This window comes from Nelumbo lutea, chromosome 5 (assembly GCF_056320005.1).
Source record: "Nelumbo lutea isolate HS-2025 chromosome 5, American lotus-T2T, whole genome shotgun sequence".
Taxonomy (NCBI): Eukaryota; Viridiplantae; Streptophyta; class Magnoliopsida; order Proteales; family Nelumbonaceae; genus Nelumbo; species Nelumbo lutea.
This window is the reverse complement of record NC_142688.1, coordinates 3184808-3191679: the sequence shown is the minus strand read 5'-3', so window position 1 is coordinate 3191679 and position 6872 is coordinate 3184808. Positions and strand designations below refer to the sequence as shown.

The 6872-nt window shown below is 33.9% G+C and overlaps 1 non-coding gene across 1 annotated transcript; it reads right to left on the bottom strand.

Annotated features, from left to right (window-relative positions):
* Positions 1-382: 382 nt before the first annotated feature.
* LOC148849854 (U4 spliceosomal RNA) lies at positions 383-534 on the bottom strand. Its single transcript, XR_016100140.1, has one exon. It is a non-coding gene; the product is annotated as a U4 spliceosomal RNA (small nuclear RNA).
* Between the last annotated feature and the right edge of the window lie 6338 nt (positions 535-6872).

Below are 6872 nucleotides of genomic sequence, written 5' to 3'. Positions count from 1 at the left end.
ATTTGTAGATCAAGAACAGAAATCCAGGCATGTTGGACTGAAATTTTTTCTTTGAATAGGTGTGAGAGGAACACAGGTACTCATTCTGAGCTCCAAATTTGTTGATTAGTTAGCCACTTGTGATCGGTGTATAAAATTGAAAATCTACCCAATTCGTATCACTATCCTTAAGTACTTGGTGGGAAGGGTTTTATTTATTTACTTGTGTTTTTTTTTTCTGGGGGGGGGAGGGGGTGGGGAAGGAAGGGAGGACGGGAGCATTATAAAAGAATAATTATATATTTACAGCGAAAATCATAGAGAGAGAGAACGGATTAAACATATAGGGCTTTACCCAGTAACATCTACTGTGAATAAAGAATCATTAAACTGAAATTTGTAGGGCTTTACCCAGAAAGGAAGCCCTTCCAGAAATTCTCTACGGCCAAGGCCAAACCCAGGCCGCAGAGGGGGTTTGGAAATAGTTTTCAACCAGCAATTGACGCGCCTCGGTTAACACCTCACTAGCTGCGTCATTGCCCCAAGCGCAATGACGCCTATAAATCTCGTAGCGTCACGTTTTATAGCCACCAATTATCACCCTATTCTTATGTGCTTCCGATGTGGGACTAATTTTTGCAATCTGTAATATAGCCAACACTAAAGAAGCGTTTACACAATTACACGGCCACTCTCCCTCGCTAGTCCCTAAACTCTCTAGTCTCTACCCTTCCCCTGTTCTCTGCTATATATGTGAATCCAGTCCAAATTCAGTCGTTTATGACTTGTCTCGGGCCTCAAATTTTTGGGCCCGAGCAAGCCATTTTCGCTCTCTCCTGGCCGCCTGTATGGCCCGAACCCACATCAAGCCCGTACATAATAAGACATACCCACATATACATAATAGATTTTCTCTTTTAACTTATCCCCCGGGTAAAATTCTAACCCTTGGGCTGAGTTTGGAAGGAGTATAAATGCAAATATGTAGATTATTGCTTCCAAACTGAGCCTTGAGAACAATTTGAGTTTTAGAATGATTATTTTCATCATTTTGTTATTTATTGTTGTTTGTCCATGGAATTGATGTTGTTAAATTTGAGGTGTTCTGAATTGAGGATACAGTTAGATAGTTTTGTCAATTGGATGAGGCCAAGGTGAAAGAACGAAGCCGTGAACCGAGATATGCAATCAGGAGAAAAGTCAGAGGTCCGAGGAATTGTTCCCCAGGTAAATACTCTGGAGCTCAAGTCAATAGGATCGAGAATGATGCAGCCAAGACAAGCAAGTCGAAATAGCACTAGTCCATGCCAAAGAGATAGTGCAAAGGGGTATTCAAAGAATGCAGTTCCCAAAAGTTTCTTATCTTGAGTAGGGAATACCTATTTATATTTGAGTGCCCGTGTTCTAGATGGATAGGGCTTCAAGGGTTGTCGAGATGAGAGCGTCCATCAAGGCCTTTGGGAGGTTCCCTCTTCCCCGGCAGAGTTCATTTCATTTTTCGTGCAAGACATTCCTTCTTAGTCGTGCTCTTCCATTACACATGGCCTGAGAAGGAGGTGGCCACGAAGATTATTACGTGGCATCCTTGGCCAAGTCAACCATCACCCGAACAGGAATCATGTATGATCAATTTAATAATTTTATTTTCACCAAAAAGATTAATTTTTTATGATAATATGGGGCGATGTGGCTTTAACTGTGTAACATGTACCATATAAAAAACATTCCTACCTTTTTAAGTTTATTATTAAGCTCACGTGATGAAACTTGTATCTATATCTTTAATGGTGTGGTCTAAAAATCCCACCATGTGAGCTTTAAATTCTTTTTTGTTTTGAATCATTGATTTAGACCACACCCAAGCCCAATATTACTTTTGTTCTAGGTGAATGTATCAAAGGTTATCTCAACTCCTAACTTGTCGCATCCTTCAAAAAAAAAAAAAGAACTTGGAGAATTTTGACAACGATATTTTTTGCGGTTCTTGCATTTTTGTAATGCAGCTGCTGTATCTTCTCAATGTTTTGATTGTTTGTCTCCTGTTGCTTTCTTCAACAGAATAACTTTTCTTTCTTTAATTTTTCTGCCATAAATAAATATTATCTTGGACCCCATCTACAAACGTTTTATTTAAAACATAGACCATGGACCATATTGCATAGTTGAATCTTTTAAAGTTTTGATGCTTTTAATGGGTCATTTGTGAGCCAACCATGTTGTAATTTTATTCTTGTTGTCTTTGTAAGGGCCTATATTATAGTTTTTTCATTTCTTTTCCTTCTTTTAAATGGGCCTAGGTTCAATCAAGGTAAAGATTATAAATAGTCTTATGGAAATTGTTTCACCATAATTCATATTTGAATATACCAGTGATAAAGTGACATCTTTAAGGTTGTTAAAGTCTTTAATAATAAACTAGTAGGGACAGTGTGATGTACGGGATTTATTAAATGAAAGCTAAATAATAGAAATAGTCATTTACTATAATACCCCTTATAGTTTCATGGATTTACTAAAATATTCCCTATAGTTAGCATTTTACTAAAATACTACTTATAATTTGCAAAGGATCTAATCAATCTTTCATTAGATGATAGTGGGAAATGACAGTGTTGACCCTAATGTTCATTTAGGGGTGTTCTTTTTTTGGATTTTGAGAGGGAGAAAGTTGGTCAAAGGGATTTTGGTTCCAATTGACCAAGAATACCATGTCCATTTTTCAGATTAATGTGGGGACCAAGGAAAGTTTATTTTCCTGGGTATCACTTACCTGGGTAAATGCACTTATCTTGGTAAGTGTTTCCCAGGAAAAACTTACCCAAGTAATTTCATTTACATAGGTAAATAACTTATCGAAAAACAAGCGGGGCCTTAAATAAATTTAATCACAAGAAAATAAAAGTAAAACTACCATTTTTTCCCTTAATAAGACACGGGCAAACACTAGGGTGATCAAAAAAATCGATAAAAACCAAACCAATTGAAAAAATCGATCGAAACTGAACCAAAAAACCAGTTAACCAAACCGGTTCGATTTGATATTCTTAAAAAACTGATAGTTCCGGTTAACCATTTAAATAAACCAACGGTTAACCAAACCGGCTGATATATATAAAGTAATTTATATTTATAAATATTAATTTTTTTATTTTTTTAATCGAATATACACTTTCGATAGTAGACTTTTCAGACTTTATCTTTGAAAGTTTCAAAAAGAACTTTGGAAATAAAAAATGGAAAGTTTCAAAGAGAAAGAAACTTTCAAAGTTTCAAAGAGAAAGAGAAATTTTCGGCCTTATTAGAGTGCCAGACTGGAGAATGTCAGTCTCTCAGTCTTGAAAATCGAAAAGTTTCAAGCTTTAGCCCTTTATTCTCTTTTGTCTTGGTGGTTTTCTTTGAATCACACTCTTAGTCTCTCACAATCTCTCTCTCTCTCTCAGACTCTCAACTTCTTCCCCAACAGACCGACGACCTCTGGTGCTCCACCCTCTAACCGAATCACTAACGGCTGGCATCTCCTCTCAGATTCAGCCTTCACTCTCTCAGACCGGTATATGGCGTCTTCTCTCAAATCTGAAATCTCAATCTCTCATCTCTCAGTCTCTCTCTCTCATTCGACACTCAGACTCACTAATCTTTCTCAATCTCTTCTCTCTTAGTCTCTTCTCTCAATCTCAGTCACTCATCTCTCTCAATCTCTCTCTCTCATCTCTCTCACTCTCAGTTCATAGTTCGTTCACACTCTTTAAACCATCGACAGGGAAGGTTTTCCCCATTTTTTTAATATTGAGGGCATAAAAAAACCAAAAAATCGATAAGTTAACTGGTTGCATTGGTTCGGTTTCGGTTTGGTTAAATTGAAAAAATTGAACAGTTTGGTTTGGTCTAGAAAATCACCCCACGATTCGGTGAGCACCCCTAGCAACCACTCTATTGGCTATATTTGGTCAATTTTGTTTTTTGTACAAAAAAAAAGTGTTAAGGGTATTTTTGGAATAAAAAATTATGGGCCTAATGGCAAAACAAGCACTCATTGATGAAAGGTTGATTAAGTAAATAAGTTGTAAAATATATGAAATTTTTTAGTAAAATGAAAACTATAATTTTATATACAAAATTATTACTGAAATATGTATTTTTGTTGAGTTAAAATGGGATTATATCAGTAATTTTGTATGTAAAATCATTTATAAAAGGGTAGAATGGATATTTGGAAAAACTGGTGCATCAATCTAACGCTTTCCATCTGGGACGGTGGCGGAAGGGAGGCTTTTGTCGAGTTTCTGAAAAGTTCAGGGGAGGTATTTGTTAAAATAAAACTATATGGAAGGTATTTATGATTGTTAGAAACTTTAGTGGAGGTTTTTTGTATTTTACCCCAGATTATTTAGGTTATTGGAACGTGGGGCAGAGAGAGAGAGAGAGATTTTAGGAAGATTTTTTGGGGAGAGTAGAGTTCTAATTGATAGTTTCGAAAATGGAGTGAATTCAAAAATTCAAAAATTCAAAAAAAAGAAGAAATTTTCTAAACTTCCTTATTTCAATATATATAGTGAAATGCGAATTAATAAAAAAATAAATAGATATTTGAGATGTCTTTAACATGATTGGTTAAGATTTTTATTTAATATGTCATAAAATTTTTGAAATGCATCATAGTTGGATTCTTGAATTAATTGTGAATGAAATAATGGTGATGGGCCTAGAACTGGTTGAGCCTTGGGCAGGACAAGGTGGTCCTAGTCCCAAACTGATTTTTTAACTGTGACAAAATCATAGGCCTAGAACTATCCCAATTAATAGTTGAGTTTATTGGATTTGGACCCAACAGACTTGAGTACACTAGAAACTATATTTATTTATTCAAATAAAGATCATGTACTAAAACACCCCCTTCGTTTCATGGATTGACTAAAACCTACCTTATAGTTTACGTTTTACTAAAGCATCTCTACTGTTTGTAACCAATTTACTTAATCAAACTTTTGTTAAGAATCCTTTGTATTTATATCTAAAGATGGTAATGTGACCATAAAACAGAGTGGAAAATGTTTAAGAGCATGAGCCCATGCTTTTTTATCACAAGAATACCCCTCAAACTTCATATCAAGTTTCTAGAAAGAAACAATGTTTGATTTCCTATCTATCAATAAGAAATGTTAGGCTTCAGTAGGGAGAACAATTACATCTAGGGTTCTTTGTTAGAAAAGGCATGTCTTCTTTCTTCAAACATACAACAAATTTTATGTTGCCCATGCTTTTCTAGAGACAAGAATGACGTTTCCATTTTGTTTTTTGTTTTTTTTTTTTTTGTTTTTTGTAAATTTCTTTGAAGGGATGTTAAGGTCAAATTTGTTATTTTCTACTTCCACCTTGTTGCAAACTATAGGGGGTGTTTTAACAAGTGACCCCTTAAATAATAACTTAAAAGCTTACATTATGATAATATAACTTTAATAAAAACGAGTAAATTGCTAAAATCTCCCTTGAAGTTTTTTAATTGCAATCACCTACCCTTAACTTTCTAACACGGTTGCAAGTATATCTCATTTGTTAGAATCCTCTAACAAGAGGCACAAAAATGTCCAAAATACCCAAGCAATTTCTATTGAGGTTGGTACTAATCCGTAACTTTTTGAGGAATCCTTCATCAATGGTTGTGAACGACTGATTTTTTCAATCTTTTTGACCTTGGTTCCGTAAGAGCAAGTCAAAAGGATTGAGAAATAGAACCATCTGATTTGATTCGTCCTACATATAAAAACAATGCAAACTTTATAAACAACAAAAAAATAAAATAAAATTGCAGCTTTACCTTTGAGCGATTAACATGAAAGCTCAGTTTGGAAGGAGTACAAATGCCAATATGTAGAGTATAAATACATACAAAATAATATAAATACTAGGTTTTGCACTCTACATATTTGTATTTGTACTCCATCCAAACTGAGCAGAAGGATAAATTTAAAAAAAAAAAAAACAATTTTAGAAAAGAGGTTGAAAGGATTTGGGATAGCATTATTATGAAGAAGAATTTGGAGCAACATGAGCATTTTGGACATTTTCATGCATATTCTTAGAGGATTCAGCAATGGTAAAAACTCTAGTAAAGGTTTCAGCAATTTACCCTAATAAAAATGATAATAAATTACTGAATTATTTATATGTTAGTAAATTAAAATTTTTTAATTAATATTTTCTATCAAATTTATCATTTCAGACATAAAATATGATAAAAAATATAAAAAAATAAAAAAATATATTATATACATTTAATAAATAATTGATTTAATAGAGGAACTACAGCCGACCCTGATTATTAATGGTGACAAAATAAAGAAACTATAACTTACATAATCGGATTGATTTGATTCAAACAATTGGATAAAATTGACCCATTAAAAATCCTACACACATATGTACATGGAGATGGTGGGTATCAATCTTGTGGTGAGATTCTAGGGACATAAATCATAGTGGAAGCGTGTTGTGACAGTTTTTGTTAGGAGCAGATCCCACAGGTGGCTGTTAGGACTTGGAATGATCGAGAACCGGAAGTAGTTCAACGCACATACATTGCTTTAATTTTCTTATCTAAAATAATTGGTCCGAGACCTTCTTTCTGCATATTTAAATGCGGGTGTCTAATTCAATCTTATATCCAATAGATAATGATATTAATTAAACATAAGGAAAAAATTTTAACATAAAGAAAAATTTGTACCATAAACCTCAAAAAATAAATTTATTGAAATCCCAACTCTAACATAATTTAAAAGAAATTCAAATACTATAATTTTTTTATATGTGTAGTGTATACTGATGGATCGGGTCACGATATCTGAATTGGATGTGATTAAATAGATCACATTTTTCAGATTCAATTGTGGCTG